The sequence below is a fragment of the Callospermophilus lateralis genome, chromosome 1, assembly GCF_048772815.1.
Source record: "Callospermophilus lateralis isolate mCalLat2 chromosome 1, mCalLat2.hap1, whole genome shotgun sequence".
NCBI classification, from domain to species: domain Eukaryota; kingdom Metazoa; phylum Chordata; class Mammalia; order Rodentia; family Sciuridae; genus Callospermophilus; species Callospermophilus lateralis.
Genome location: NC_135305.1, coordinates 217,970,759 through 217,987,963, shown reverse-complemented (window position 1 = coordinate 217,987,963; position 17,205 = coordinate 217,970,759). Strand labels below are relative to the sequence as shown.

The window sequence follows — 17,205 nt, the reverse complement described above, 5'->3', positions numbered from 1 at the left end:
GCACCTTGTTTGACTCTGGTAAGAACTAAATTGGACTGGTCCTTGGAAACTATTTGTTTCCAGGCACGTTTAGCACAGTCAGTTATCTGATCATACACTGCAAATTCATAATTTAACTGTATTTCCAAATCAGCAAATTCACCCGTTCCTAAAAACATTTCTACTGGGGTCTGTAAATTCTGTCTTCTATTATTTTCTGCTTGTTCAGTACAAAAATCAGCCCAATAAGTTTGTCAAAGTAAAAAATCTCCTCCACTCAAACAAGATCTGGCTAACGAAATCCAATGACTTGGTGGAAGTGGTTGTGAGGATGTGGTATCAATCAAATTTTGTACAAAAGGTGCATTCAGACCATAAGTCTCACAAGCACTCTTCAATTCCTTAATAGTCTTAAATGGAATTACAGTATGAAGTCGAACTCTTTGGTCTTGGTCATTAAACTGTTCAAAAACTGGAAAAGTTGAAAACTGCTAATGTCTTCCCCCGCCTCCTGCGCCTTCTTAAGACCTCGCTGGAATGGGGTAAGAAAAGTCATTGTTAATTCTGAGTACCTGTAAAATTTTGTCCTTTTAGCAGATAATGGCCAAATTCTAATAGCCTGGGCAGGCGGTGTTAAACGCAGTCTGTTAAAATTTCTCCCTAAGTCCTGAATTTCAATGTCTGATTCCTCTTCCTCAGACTGCGACTCGTGGGAAGAATCTCTGCTGTTGCCATTTTGAAATTGGGCTTCTAAGTGGAGAAGGGCTTTGTGCCTCTCTAGGAATTACTTCCGGATTTTCCTCTCGGGGAGGATTCTCTATCTCTTCTGGAGGACTCTCTATGACTGCGGATGTTTCCTCTCTATGACCCTGATCTCTATGACCTTCCTTTCTATAATCTTCCTGCAGGCTACACTGATTTCGTTCCTGCAAGTTCAAAGTCACATTCCTAAATTTCGGTTTAGCCCCAAGAGCTTTTTTTAAATGGCTCAAGGGAAAAGAAATTAACTTAGCCTCAGGAGGATTTTCCATTTGAATAGACTTAATAGCTCTCTGAATGCCTTTCAATAGATCTTCAGGGGGCCACAAACTATGGCCCATGTATTCAAAAAGACACATTTCTAAGGACTCCAAGTTTTTTGAATATTTTCTATGCCTCCAGGTAATTCATTAGAAAGGCATTTTTTTTTTTTTTTTGTAATTTCCTCCCTAATTTCTCCCAAGTATGTAAATTTGGGGATTCTTGGTCACAAAACCAAGGACAAAATTAACCTACAAACTTTAAGAATTGTAATAACTGAGTTTTTTTTTATCTGTTTTCCTTTCTGATTAATTATGGTGTCTAGAATAGTCAAATACATCTCCTTATCCGTAGAAGTTGAATTTCACATTTTAATTAATTTAACGTCTCGTTCCTGTTCCTTCAGTACCTCCATTTACTTTTGTGACCCAAAATCGTCACCAATTCCTTTATCTTTATAGTGTGCTCCCACTCAATCTAGTTAAACTAAAATGTCTCCACGTGGGCACCAATTCAACTGCATGACCAGCACGCTGGTTTCATACAAGAGGTTCATAGTATAGAAGTTAACTAGTGAGATCAAAATAAACACACAAGACTCAATTACATTTTTCTTTGACCAGGTCCAAGACAGCCCTCCCTCTGGCTCTTGCCTCGAATCACCCAGTGGGGCAGCAAGGCTTACTCAGGACTAGCAGGAAAGAGAGAGAGAGGGCACACCAGGGAGTGGCCTTTTATTAAGGGGAACAAGAAATTCAGGGGAAAATTCCATCCAATGAAGGTCGAGGGAGGCAGCATTCCAAGGTCAGGGTCAGTGATTGGTCTCAGGGTCAATGGTCAGTCACACCCCCACACAGAAAGGTACCTGGAGAGGGTGGGGATTATCTCTGACACAGTTTGGCAAGAACACCTCACACCCACTCAGGGAGGTGCCCAATCACGTGTGAGAATGGCTTCCCACAGACTACCAGTCTGTTTTGGAGACAATACCATGCTGTTTTGGTTGCTATTCCTATGTAGTTTAGTTTAAGGCCTGGTAGAGTGATGCCACCTGCTTCACTCTTGCTGCTAATGATTTCTTTAGCTATTCTGGTTCTCTTATTTTTTCTAGATGAAATTCATGTCTGCTTTTCCATTTCTATTAGGAATGTCATTAGAATTTTGATTGGAATTGTGTTAAATCTGTATAAGTGCATTTGTTAGTATGGTCATTTTGATGATATTAATTATGCCTATGCAAGAGCAAGGTAGATCTTTCTATCTTCTAAGGTATTTTTTTATTTTTTTTTCTTTAGAGTTCTGTAGTTTTCATTATGTACATCTTTCACCCCTTTTGTTGATTCCCAAGGGGTTTTTTTTTTTTTTTTGAGGCTATTATCAACAGGATGGTTTTCCCTTTCTGAGAATTTGTCACTGGTATACAGAAATGCATTTGATTTGAGGCCAATAACACCCTGATTCCAAAATCAGGCAAAGACACAGTGAAAAAAGAAAACTTCAGAACATGGATGCAAAAATTCTCGATAAAATTCTGGCAAATTGAATACAAAAACATATAGAAGATCATGCACCACATTCAAGTGAGATTCATCCCAGGGATGCAAGAATGGTTCAACATATGAAAACCAATAAATGTAATTTATCACATCAATAGACTTAAAGATAAGAATCACACGATCATCTTAATAGATGCAGAAAAAGCATTTAACAAAAGATACCACCCCTTCATTTTTAAAACACTAGAATAATTAGGGATAACCGGAACATATTATAAAGGCTATCTATGCTAAGCGCCAGGCCAACATCATTCTAAATGGAGAAAAATTGAAGGCATTTCTTCTAAAAACTGGAACAAGACAGGGATGCCCTCTTTCACCATTTCTATTTAACGTAGTTCTTGAAACACTGGCCAAAGCAATTAGACAGATGAAAAAAATTAAAGGTATACACATAGGAAAAGAAGAACTCAAATGGACACTATTTGCTGATGATATGATTCTATACCTAGAAGACCCAAAAAGGTCCACCTGAAAACTTCTAGAATCAGTAAATGAATTTGGCAAAGTAGCAGGATATATTATCTTGAACTTTCAATAGCCTGTAATTTTTTTTTTTCAAATAGCAATAATAGGAAGAATACATAGAATATGTGGGCAGAATTTGATTCTACTGATCATAAGAAAAGGTAAGACAAACAGAAAGTGAGAAGTTACCATTGTACCCATTAATTTGAGGAAATAAATCAATTGAGAGTGAGTTCATTCATTTGATGAAACAAGCAAAATTTCTTGTTTTTCCACACCATTGTCTTCTGCCCTAATCTTTGCCAGTCATGCTAGCATCTGATCACTTTTGTTTTCTGAGAAAGGAGTTCAGCATCATATTATATTTTTGTTCCTCTCTAAGTATTCAAAAAGCTCTCAAAATCCAGTCTCTTGACCTGAAATTATACTCTAATGCTTGCCATTGATCATTTGATTTCACCAAAGTCAGACTATTCTACTTTCTGACACACAGCTACATGAGACCCTTTCTTTACACATATCCAGTTTAATTCAGCATATTGGTTAGATTCTGTCACATCAATTAATGACACATCTATGAATTCCTCACACAGAGTCCTCTGAGCCATGGTGGCTGCATGGATTGGATATGGAAGGTGGCCAAGGACATCCATTCTCATCCCACTCATTAAGTAGAAAAGAACAGAGGGATGAAGCACATTTACTTAAACATTCAGGAACCAAGAACATAAGTCAATCTGAAGGAATACATTCTGCATCAAGATGAGTTCTTTCTAGAAGAATGGAAATCAGAAGCCACCAGGGACATTGTTGAACATGTGATATGATGGCAATACAGGAACTCTAACGAAGAAAGAGCAACTAGTTTTGCTTTTTCTGACTACAAATCCTGGAATGGCATGGTAGAATCTTCAGAAATGCAAATATCAGAGCCAATTTTTATGCCCTTGTCAAGCATGGAGGAAATTTTGCTCAGGCTTTGTTGTTGTGATGAGTTCTGGACTATGCTGGAGGGCACAGCAACATCGCTACAGCCTTGTGAGGTTCTTCTTGGAACTCAAGAATTAAGAAGGCAGCTTTCACACGTGCTCACTGAGCCTCACTTCTCATATTCATACCATTGCCCACACTCATCCCCTTGAGTGCGTCCTGGAACCCGTGTTTTGCTTCCAACCAACAATATTACAGTTTGAATGAGGTGTCCCCAAAGCTCCTGTGTTACTGGAGGAATATTAAGAGGTAAAATGATTAAATCATGAGAGTTATAGCCTAATTGGTCCATCCTAATGTGAATGGACTGACTGACTGGTAACTCTAGGCAGGTAGGTCAAGGCTGCAGGAGGTGGGGCACTGGAGCATACCCTGAATGAGCTCATTTGCAGTAAAACCCCTTCTCTTTTTCCTCTCTTACTTCTTCACCACCTATAACTGGAGCAGTGCTCCCCCACCTCCCCTTCCATCATGATGTCCAACCTCACTTGTGCCCAGAGCAATGGACTCAGCCAACTGTGGACCAGACCTCTGGACCCATGAGCTCAAATAAGCTTTCCTTCCTCTAAGTTGTTCTTGATGGATATTTTGGTCACAGGAGCAGCAACAACCAAACGACTAACAGAAACTGTCAAAAGGATGAAATGTCACATCTGAGATTGTAGAATAGACACTGGATTTTAATCTGTGACTGGCTGTTGCTCTGTTACGTGCTCACTAGCTCTCATGGAAGCCAACATCCATGTTGAGAGCTTGTCCTGAGAGATTCCAGTGTCAAGGACCAAGGCAGTCTTTCATCCACCAGCCTGAAGGAACCAAATCCTAGCACCAGCCCTGGGAGTGAGCCTGCAAGCAAGAAATGCACCCATAGGCCCTCTTCTGACTGTGTAGCCTTGAGGTGAAGCAGCCCTCTCTAACACCTTGATTACAGACTAGGGTGATACTCTGAATCATTGAAGGGTCTGAGGAGGTTGTAAGTAGTGCAAAAACTCAATAGTTTCCTAATATCACACATATATCAATTAAAAAGGCATAAAATAGAGGAAATTTTGTCATTTACATCCATGAGAATAAACTTAAAGAATATTCATTAAATCAAAAGAGCTAGGCACAGGGAGAGGAAATCTCCATGATCTCATCCCTCTCTATACTGGAAAAAGTTGATCTCATAGAAATAGGTAATAGAATGGAGATTTCCTGAGGCTAGGACAGTTGGGAGCATTGTTGGAAAATGTTGGGCAAAGGATACAAAATTCTAATTAGAGATGAGGAATGAGTTCAAGAGATCAGATGTACAGCATGGTGACCACAGTTAATGATGGTATAATGTACTGGAAAATGCTGAGTGGATGTTAAGTGTTCTCCCCACAAAAATAACTGTGAGATTATGCCTATGTTAATTATCTGGGTTTAGTCATTTCATGATATATGATACTCATAGACATGTTGCTCAAGTTGAACATACACTTCTCACTAAAAATATAAAAAATACATTTGAATAATTAAAAAATTGGAAAACATCGAAGAGAAAGGACTTATTTTCCTTCAAAATGTTGTGGACATCATGCTATTCATAACATTACAAAAGGTTTATCTAAGGAGGCATTATCAGAGAGATAGACTGCTCCTGAGATTGGTTCTTTGAAGAAATTAAACATTCCTAAGAGTAAATCTCATAGCTTTAAAATCAAACTTGGTGGGGGGGGGAGGGGAAGAGGCTTTCCTTGGAATAAAAAAAAAGAAATTACATTCACATCTGTCTAAATGAAAACAAAATTGACTGAAAATTTTCCTATGTGCTCTCTTCTTTGTATCCCAAGGGAGCTGAATTGCTTGTAGAGTAGAAAGAAGACAGAACAATTTATTTAATGAGGAACTCTGAGAATTCAAACCCTGAGGCAGTAGACAACTTAATAATGCTCCTGGTGCCCCTTACAAGTAGTTCTCTAATCACATCCTGTATAAAAAGCCTGTCCCCTTCTTAGTCACAGACTGTGGTGAAGAGAATGCTTCAGTGACAACTGCTCATGAGAGCTGGTATCCGGGTCAGGCTGGTGGAGCAGGCAGGAGAGAAAGTGGGACTGGGCTTTGATCTAGGACCATAATGTCCAGGAAGCCCCGGATTCCTCTAGGCTGTGAAGTTCCTCTAAAGGAACTTTAGTTTCCATTGAAGGTCTCTTCCAGCTGTTCTTCTGCTTCTCTTTGAACTCTTGGGATCCACCTCAGGACCAGTGTGTGCTTTGTTTTCTTTTGTTTCTGTTGATCCTCACTCTTCTCCACTCTTGCTTGTAATTGTACCCTCCTGTCAAGTTTTCTGCCTCCAATTCCTATTTATTAACAACTCACCAAAGACCTCTTACCTACCTTGTTCCAAGTGTGACTGGAGTTTTCCGTTCCACTTTCTATTTTCACCAGCAGATCTCTCTCTAGTTATCTGTCTCTTACTAATTCTGTATTTTTATAGTTATTGTCTCACTTTAGTGTCCACAGCAGCTCTACCAAGAACAGCATCTGCTGTTTTTTTTCAGATGTTTATTAATCTAAATTCCTCTCCTCCCTTTCCCAATTCTTTTGAAAGCTCAGGAAAATATCAAATGACTGCAGTTGGAAGAGGCTGCCTTGGCATGTTCGTGGATCTAATACAAATCTGTAGCATTTGAAGATAACATTTCCTTTTGGCTATTGTTTGAAAACTATCGTTTTTTACTGAGTCAGTAAAAGGTCCATGGTTTTTCTGTTTGTAGGCTGTCTCAGCCTTGGATGGTAAGCACAGAAATGCCTGATAGTGTTTTTCAAATGCAGTTTTAACTGTGATCATATCTAGGATTACTATTAATTGATCTGTTTTTGTATGGAGGATGTTAACAAACTTCCTTATAATGAAGTTTCAATTCATAGAATCATTGATCCTTTTCATCATGTGTTATGCTTTTAAAATAAACATAAATGCATTTTATTTAATATCACTACTCCCATTTGTGATTTGTGAATCTTCAGGCATGTGACAGGCATGACATCTTCTTCTTTATGTTAGAGGATACATTTTTATTTCAATCTTTGTTATGTCTCCAACAATTGTATTTGTTCACTACTGAAAATGTGGCTGGTGTAGCATGGGAGACCCTGAAAGGTAAATGATGAGCCCAAACCATCACTACCTCAGGGCCTCAAAGAACGTGAATCTGCCTGGGTGACAGGATAATAAATCAGCTAAAGGAAGCTTTAATTGGTCTCACACTTGTCCTTAATGAGCCTCATCCCCAGTTCACCATCACCAGGCCTCTCAAAGCCTCTCTTATGCTGAGTTGACCACCCCACAGGGCAACTACACATTCTCACCTCTTAGCCTAGAAGGCTTCTTCCTTCCTCACCTCCAGTGATTAACAATGACCCGTCCTTCCTAATTGACCCGTCCTTCCTAATTGGTGCAGTTATTACTATTTCAGAGAAGAGTCTTCTACCCAGCCTCACATACTAAATTGGTCTTCAGTGATGTTTCTCTGACTTTAATTAATTAAAAACCTGTGGGAATTCATAACATTAACATTTTTGTGTCAGAGAGAATGTGATCATTAATTTTTAGCTCAAAATTTTCCAATAAACATTACAGGATTTTTAAGTTTTTGAAAATTTTAATCCATTATGTCTATCATCTATTTTGACGATCACCCATTCAAGCAGGGAGACATTACCCTGCCTTGTATTTGATTTCAATGGTGGCACCCTTTATTTCCTTCTGTTATCTACATAGTTCAAAGAGGAAATGTTGAATTGATAATAATCAGAATTGCATACAGATGGCAGCCACAGTTAAAGGTGATATTGGTTCATGATAGAAATGCAAGGAAGACCTATTAAGGTCGTAAGAACAGAATTTCACATTTATGAGAGTCCACTGTATATCAGAGAGACCACAGGAGAACAATTAAATCATTTTAATTAATTTAAATGTTCAATCCTACCATATAGTTAGTATTCATTTCTCCTACTGCAGAGGTGAAATATTTGCTTTTAAGAGAATTAGACTTTTTCAGGACCACAAAGGTTGTAGGTTGGTGGACTAAAATTCAATTCTTAGAATTCCATCTCAAGAACCCAATAAATAAGAACTCTGTAGCCTACCTTTGGACACTTACACATCCAGAGTAATTGTAATTAAAAGGATGATCATAATTATAATAATAGCTATCAAGTATTGAAACTGCCACCATGAACAGAGGCATTTTTAAACCATATCAACAATGTAACAATAATAAACTCATTTTAAAGGAAAAAAATTAAGGCAATGACAGTGAAATGTCATTTTGTTATAAACAGCCAAATCATAAAAAGATGGTATGTAGGCTAATCACTAATGTGGAGGTTTTCCCAAAAAAGCAGTGTAACTAGAGATCATCAGAGAACCTACAAGGAATGTCTGGGGTGATGTTGGAATGGCACTATAAAATATAACATTACTTGATGTCCATGAATTCAAATGGAAGTATTAACACAGGACATTGCTGAGAAAGAGAAGAAATTTCTGCTGCATTAAAGGAAGTGTGGATGTTTATACACAGTTAAATGAGAAATGAGCTGTCACCTTGTGGAGGGAATCACTGTGATTGCCAAGATCAAATAGAAGGGTGATATTAAAAGGTGGTAAATACCGGAGGTACAAATTTATTCTTTATTGAACATGCATTTACCTCCTTTCTCAGCAGATTATCAGCTACAAGGAAACAGAAAACCACACAATTCTGACACAGTTCCTCCTCCTGGGCTTCTCAGAGGACCCAGACCTGCAGCCCGTCCTCTTTGAGCTCTTCCTGTGCATATACCTGGTCACAGTGCTTGGGAACCTGCTCATCATCCTGGCCGACAGCTCTGACTCCCACCTCCACACCCCCATGTACTTCTTCCTCTCCAACCTGTCCTTGGCTGACATCTGCTTCATCTCCACCACGGTCCCTAAGATACTGGTGAACATTCACACACAGAGCAAAGATATATCCTACATCGAATGCCTCACTCAGACATATTTTTTTACATCTTTAGTTGGAGTGGATAATATTCTGTTGACAATAATGGCCTATGACCACTTTGTGGCCATCTGCCACCCTCTGAAATACAGTCAACATGAACCCCCGGCTCTGTGTCCTCCTGGTTCTGATGTCTTGGCTCATCCTGTTCTGGGTCTCCCTGGTTCATATTCTACTGCTGAACCAACTGACCTTCTCCACAGGCACTGAAATCCCACATTTCTTCTGTGAACTGGCTCAGCTTCTCAAGGTGGCCACCTCTGACACCTTTATCAATAACTTGTTTGTGTACCTGGCGACTGCCCTGCTGGGTGTGCTTCCTGTCACTGGGATCCTCTATTCTTACTCTCAGATTATCTCCTTCTTACTGAGGATGTCCTCCATGAAGACGAAGTCTAAAGCCTTTTCCACCTGTGGGTCCCACCTCTGCGTGGTCTCCTTGTTCTGTGGAACAGGACTTGGGGTGTACCTCACCTCTGCTCTGACCCATTCTGCCCAGGCAAGTTCTATTGCCTCAGTGATGTACACTGTGGTCACCCCCATGCTGAACCCCTTCATCTACAGTCTGAGGAGCAAGGATGTGAAGGGTGTCCTGGGGAGACTCCTCATTCGAGCAGCTTCTAGACCTTGATGGATCACTGACCTCAGAACTCAGGGAATGTTGTGTCCCCTGAGGAACAATGCACTGAATTACAATATCTTAACTCTTTTTCTACCCTAAATTTCATGCTTAATTTCTTGTATTCCTAAAGCTCTAGTGACTTTCCTTTTCCAGATATTCATTATTTTGTCTCTTCAGCAACCTCCCGTGTTAACTCTTCCCTACCCACGGTTGACGAAGTCTCAAGTGTGTCATGTTGTCTAACAGGCCTTGCTGAGATTCCAACATGACAGCCAGCACTTATATCCCATGCTGAGATGGATTCCTCAAAAATTGTTGCTTGAAGTTTCTTGACCTCACTTTGGTTGTATCCCTGTTTTCCCTGGAAGAAAATGAATGAAAACCATCACAGCCAAGTGCTGACAACACTCAGAGTGTGTTTGTCCTTTACGTGCATGGCTTTATTTGATCCTGAAAACATTGCTTGGGGGATGTTCTATGAAATTTGCCAACTTCTGAAAAGAAACTGAGCTTGGAATTCATGCTCACCTGGAACATGGCACGGAGCCCAACTCCTAGATTTGGTAGCCTCATTTTTGTAAGAATGGTTGTGTTTCCCACATGAAAGCTGGAATCCAGTCCTGAAAGTGAGTTTGTCCTTTGCTTTCATGGTGACAAAATGTCTCTGAAACATTGTGCATCATTTGTGATCTTTGCTTTCCCCTCCCTCCCTCCCTTCCTTCCTTTCTTGCTTCCTTCCTTCCTTCCTATTTTTTTCTTTCTTTTTTGCTTCCTTTCTTTCTTTTCTCCTTCCTTCCCTTACTTCTTCTTTTCCTCCCTTCTTTTGACTCTTTCACTGGTAATGTTATCCAGTCCCAGTCCTTGTTCTGGCTGAATACTATTCCACTGCATGTATACACACAAGCTGTCTTTCCAGTTATCCACTTTTGGACAATTGCGTAATTACCTATTTGGGGTATTTAAGTCAATAAAAACCTGCATACATTAACCCTTACCCATCTTCATTTAAGTATGCTCAGGGATTGTGCACAATTACGAAATCCCCAAGCAAAACTTTTTCCCTGACCTCGTTATTAAGCAAGCAAATGCCTATGCTTGTTTTAAGTATTGTAGTAATAATCTCAGGGTGGAACTTCTGTGTTGTATGGTCATTTTACATTTAGTTGTTATAGATGAGCACATTTCACATTCTAATGTGTAGAGCTACCAAAATGTTCATATCCTTAGCAATACTTAAGGAGTATGTGAAATTCATAAAGTTGGGTTATATGCATTTACAAATATGCTGTTACAAAATCCGCTGTCCTCTATGATTAATGTTAATAATCTCACTGTGCTTTTGATTTGCATTTAGCCATGATTAATTCAACATCTTTCAGATGGCTATTGGAAGGCACTATGTATACTTTGGAAAAATGACTTCTCACTTACTTGCTCATTTCGCAATGGTACAGTGTGCATTTGCTTCTGACCTCTAAGATTTCTTTGTCCATTGTGGATACTTGACTCATAAGATATGTGTTTTGAAAATATCTCCCCATTTTTTATATGGTTTCCAATTTATGTGAAGCACACAATTTATTTTTGTTCATTTAAATCATAGTAGTATATAATGCATCCTTTGAAGTTATTTCTCCCAACTAAAATTTTGTGTCCTTGGACCAACATCTACTCATGCCATTTCTCTGGTAAACGCCCTTTTAATCTCTGTTTTCATGAGTTAGACTATTTTAGATACCATACTTAAGAGAGATTTATGATGGACTCGTCTCTTTTAAGAGAATGTCATATGGTTTCATCCATGTTGTATCAAATGACAAGATTTCCTGTTTTTTATTTCTATACTACTGGCCTGTGGTTTGGAATCACCATTCCTTGGTGATATATGTTTTTTGCTAGTATGGATAAGACTCCAATTCTGATTTTTTTTTCTGTTAATTTGATGCAGGATTGCATATTAGAAACTATTGGTCTTTACAAAGACTTTTGGTAACTTTCCACCCCACTGGTATGTCAGAACATTTTAGAAGACTGCAGCTGAGGTGCCAGCCAGAGTTACAGTGATCTCGTGGCTTCACAGCTGAGGATCTACTGCAAAGGTACTTCATGCAGCTGTGGGCAGGATTCAGGTTCTTGCAGGATGGTGACCAGGGGTCTCTCCTAATTCCTAGCCACAAGGGACTCTGATGGAAAATCTCAGAACACAGAAGCTGGCTTGTCAGTGTGTGCAAGCAGGTGACAGAAGAAGAGAAGACCAGGCCTATCCTTCCATCAGTGCATTAGTTCCTAAGTACCCCAAGAATGTGGAGCTGTCTCTCTCCGTATGGCCCACCACCCACAAAGACACCAGTCTGTCAGCAAAAATATCCTACAGAAGAACAGGCAGATGGCATATGTACCTCTCTTCTGTAGGGGACATTTCCACAGTTTTGACTCTGCTGCTCTTGGACCTGAAGTCAAAAAGAATAACCTTGGTTCTCTTCCAACAATAGGGTCTCACTAGAGCATCGCATTAAACTGCTGTCATTCCATGTGCAGACACAACAAGGGTATCCAGTAGCTCTGAATTTTTCATGAGAAAGTGCTCCTATCACTCCAGATGTACTTCTTTCAGATTTTGTATGTGTTGTCACCTAATAAAACCTTTAATAAAATAAACAATTCTCTGTCTTTATTGAAGTTGATAAAATAGGTGACATGGGTATCATGGTTTTGGGAAATTGTCCATAATCTACCCATAAGGACCTCACAAATGATAAAGATTAAGACAGTTGATTGTTTATTGACCAATATAATAAAACCTCAATATATACCCATTCAAGTTAAATGTGGTTCAGATGATGCTATTGATGTGTACATGGATATATACTAGAGGTGAATTTTACGGGATCACATAAACTAACTCTGGGAGTGCAGTGCCCTATGAGAGATGCCTGGTGTTCAGATTATGTAATAAAAGCATGTTTTGTATAATGATGCAAGTCACACAATTTCTAATACCAAATGACTTATGAATTCTAGGAATATGCATTTGAAAACAAATCTTTTTATATAATAATAGGAGCTATCATTGATGGAGAACTATTGTTGGCCTGGCTCATGACAATTTATATATAATCATTTGAAGAGGTTGGAAGAAATGTACTAATGCAGTTCATTTGCTCCTGAGGAATCTTAGGCTCGAGAGGGAAGGGGTGTTGCCCAAATTCTCAGGTGTAAGAATTGGTGTACGATTGAGGAAATGTCTCTAACTCCAACACTCTTTCTATTTTCTATATTTTCCATCCTAATCAAAGATTGTGACATTACTTTTAGGTACTTGGTGTGGAATTTAAAGAATTTCCCTGAAACCCTTTAATTTATTAAATAAAATAGAGAGAAACTATAAGATGGCCACATTGTTATTGTATTTTCCAAGGACTTTGGCTGCCAAATGGGAAGGAGAACAGATAACCTGCTTTGGTTGGTGACATGAACTAATATCAATGTAAAGTGAAAGAAGTAAAAGTTTGTTTAGTTTATGATGAAATTCTTGATTTAATAATCTCCAGACAATCTTCAGACATAGCAACCAGAAATGTGAAGCCACCGGTGATGCCCCAGATGGTGGACACCTGAGTCATATTGACACTGGCTTTATTTTCTGAGTATTTTTAAATGCTTGAGTTACAGACATCTCAAAACATACCTGTCTCTCTCTCTCTCTCTCTCTCTCTCTCTCTCTCTCTCTCTCTCTCTCGTGATTTGTCACTTTGTGTTCACCAAGGAATAGAAATAATCCAGTTCTTTTAATGGGATGAATAGCTGGGCGGGGCAAGGAGGGAAAGCCAGGTCACAGAGAAACAGAAGGGCCCTCGAAAACACTGAGCTTAGGGGTGTCAGACAAATATACTGAATTTTTCATGTAGTGAAATTCTGTGACCCTGGAAGAAAGTACATGAAAACAAAACCAGAAGGAAAGCAGAGCAGTGATTTCAAGTGTCGCTGCTCAGCATGAAAAGGTAACTACAGGGGGTGAGATTAGAGCAGAAAGAAAATTGTTGAAAACCAGGCATAATGACAAGCTACTTGTTGTTGACCAAGAGTAGGTTTATTTTTTCAATTATATTGTATTAAAGTAAAATCATGTAATGTACACAAATGTCAAACTTTAAAAATTGATCTCATCTCAATTGTTTCTCTCCCTGAACAAGTCACTTTACCTCTCCTTGGACTCAGTTTTCTCTGTGTGAGATCAGTGGTAAAATAACAGGAATTATCTGACATGTGTTTTTACAAATGTTTTACTATGTTTCTCATATAAATCCCTTTTAAAATGTAAATGAGTTCTTTTTTTTAAGAGAGAGTGTGAGAGAGAGAGGGAGAAGAGAGAGAAAGAGAATTTTTCAATATTTATTTTCTAGTTTTCGGTGGACACAATATCTTTGTTTGTATGTGGTGCTGAGAATCGAACCCGGGCCGCACGCATGCCAGTCGAGCGCTCTACCACTTGAGCCACATCCCCAGCCCTAAATGAGTTCTTTTAAAGACTTGCAGACAGGCAGGAATGAAAGACGTGAACAGTCCACACAGATTTCCTACAGAGTAGATGAATATACTTGAAACAATCTGTGGCCTTCATCTTCTGTTTGTCTTCTTCCTCCATTAGCGTGAGGAAGTCCTTAGAGACTGGAGGAACACAGAGCAATTTGGCTAATTAGGAGCTCTGTTCTTTGGGCTTCCAAGGCCATTAATAGGCAATCGTCAACCTGTCCCTTTTGTCACAGTTGAATGGCTCCAGTATTGAGGGTCTCACACCTGTGTGTGCATCAGGAAGATCCTATCTGATACTGAATCCTTGTCAGAAGCTGGATACATATATTTATGCTGGGGGTAACATCTCACCCTTTGCTGGGCATGGGCCTGTCTTGGGACCTGCATTCCTTGGTCATGGCCCAGCAGAGAAGCATTGTGACCAGGTTAATACAAAGGGAGCCCCAGCTTGTGGGAGAGACCCTGGGAAGTGCTGTTTCCTCATAATGAGGACAAACATGTTCATCAGTAATTCCAACTGTCCTCCTTGATCTCACCTGGCCAGATAGCTTCAGTATCTTCAATGTCTTCAGTGTCAGGCCAGGTGAGTGACATGCACAATTTCTGCTATGAAGAATGTGAAGTGTATGTTTTGGTTGTGGTGGGTGTAGCAGAAATCTTATTCAAAATGTGCTTTCCACCCAAACTGCTTCTACTTTTCGTAGATATCACACCCACAGTAATAGAAAATGCATCCTTCTTAGTAATCCAGATGGGCTGGTTCCATATGTTGGTGATTGTGAGTTACAGTGCTATAAACATTGATGGGGCTGTATCATTATAGTATGCTGATTTTAGTTATTTTGGATAAATACTAAGGAGTAGGAGAGATGGGTCGTGTGGTGATTTTATTGTTTTTTTTTTTTTTTGAGTTGCTGGATATTGAAGCTGAGATTTGGCATGCTAGGCAAGCACTCTATCACTAAGCCATATCCCCAGCCTCACACCTACACTTGAGGAAACTCTATCACTCTTCATAGTGGTTGTACTAATTTGCTGTCCCATCAACAACACATAACTGAACACTTTCCCTCACATTCTTGCCAGTGTTTATTCTATTTTGTATTCTTGATAACTGACATTCTAACTGGAATGAGGAAAAATCTCAGGGCAGCTGTTTTAGGATTTCTCTGATTGCTAGGGATATGGAACATGTTTTCATATGTTCATTTGCATTTTTTGGCCATTTTTATTTCTTCTTTTGATAAGTGTCATTGTGCTTCTTAATTTATTTTATTAAAAAGACTTTTTAATGCACAAAAATATTGTTATATCTTTTTCTTAAATGAGTACGCATTATTTTACTGAGATAGGTATTTTTTTAATCTCTAATATTGTTTGTCTTTGAAATCTAATCAGTTGAGCATTTCTGAAGTATGAACAGCTCTAAGAAGACGAGGTTTATTACAAATGGGAAATGTTGCTAATAGTTTATGGATATCAAAACTTAATTCAAAATATATAGAGTTCTGAGTAACAACTTGTTTCATTTTTCAACCATTTTCCTTTTTCCCAAGGTGTACAAGGAATATGGAAGAACAAAATCTAACAGGTATCTCAGAATTCCATCCCCTGGGCCTCTCAGAGGACCCAGACCTGCAGCTCCTCCTCTTTGGACTGTTCCTGTCCATGTACCTGGTTGGGGTGCTCGGGAACCTGCTCATCATCCTGGCCGTCAGCTCTGACTCCCACATCCACACTCCCATGTACTTCTTCCTTTCCAACCTGTCCTTGGCTGACATTGGTTTCATCTCCACCACAGTCCCAAAGATGCTGGTAAACATCCAAACTCACAGGAGAGCCATCTCCTATGTGGGCTGCCTGACACAGATGTCTCTATTTAGCATTTTTGGATGTATGGATGACATGCTTCTAACTGTGATGGCCTATGACTGGTTTGTGGCCATCTGTTACCCCTTGCAATATATGGTCATCATGAACCCTTCTCTCTGTGGCTTCTTAGTTTTTCTGCCTTTTCTGGTTATGCTTTTGGACTCCCAGCTGCACAATTTGATTGCTTTACAACTCAACTACTTCAACGATGTGGAAATTGGTAATTTCTTCTGTGATCCATCTCAACTACTTAATTTTCCCTGTACTAATACATTAACGAATACTATAGTCATGTATTTTACTGGTGCCATCTTTGGATTTTTTACTGTCTCAGGGATCCTTTTCTCTTATTATATGATGTTTCCTCCATCCTGAGGATCCCATCCTCAGGTGGGAAGTACAAAGCCTTCTCCACCTGTGGGGCTCACCTCTCAGTTGTTTGCTTATTTTATGGAACAGGCCTTTCAGGGTACCTTCATTCAGCTGTGTCATCCTCCCCCAAGAAAGATGTGGTAGTGGCCTTAGTGATGTACACTGTGGTCACCCCCATGCTGAACCCCTTCATCTATAGCCTGAGGAACAGGGACATTAAAAGTGACCTGTGGAGTCTACACAGCAGATATGATCCTATCTAGAATTCTAGATAGGGCAGAGAGGTGGGAGGAAAGGGAAGGGGTAGGGTAGTGGGCACATTAGGATTGATGTTATTTGTTAACATCAAATCTAATTGATCTAGGACATCTTGTCCCCATAAATTTATAGGAAGATGATCCAATACATATGGCTGTATAGTTCCTTCACATCCTTCAGGATCCTTCCAATCTAATACCATTGCACTTCTATGGGGATTAGTCACCACTCCTAGGCCTCGAAGCGTTTGAGTGGCTTGTTGTAATGGCCAATGTTTTGGCCATTCTTGATGAGATATGACGCTAAGGTCAGCACCTGTGTCCAGTAGCGCATTAAACTCGTGTCCTTGAATATTTAGTTTTATCATTGGGCAAGAATCTAAATTTAAAGACAGCATAGCCCAATCTACACCTGTGGAGCCTAATCCCCTGGAACCTCTTTCTACACAATGACTAGAAAATTTATCATGTAGGCTGGGTATTATTAACAACTGTGCTATTCTATCTCCTGGTGA

At 39.5% G+C, this 17,205-nt stretch overlaps 2 pseudogenes; both read left to right on the top strand.

Moving 5' to 3' along the window:
• The first annotated feature begins 473 nt into the window (after positions 1–473).
• Positions 474–9,665, top strand: LOC143401041 (olfactory receptor 7D4-like; annotated as a pseudogene).
• Positions 9,666–15,758: 6,093 nt separating this feature from the next.
• On the top strand, positions 15,759–16,696 carry LOC143401037 (olfactory receptor 7E24-like; annotated as a pseudogene).
• Positions 16,697–17,205: the final 509 nt, after the last annotated feature.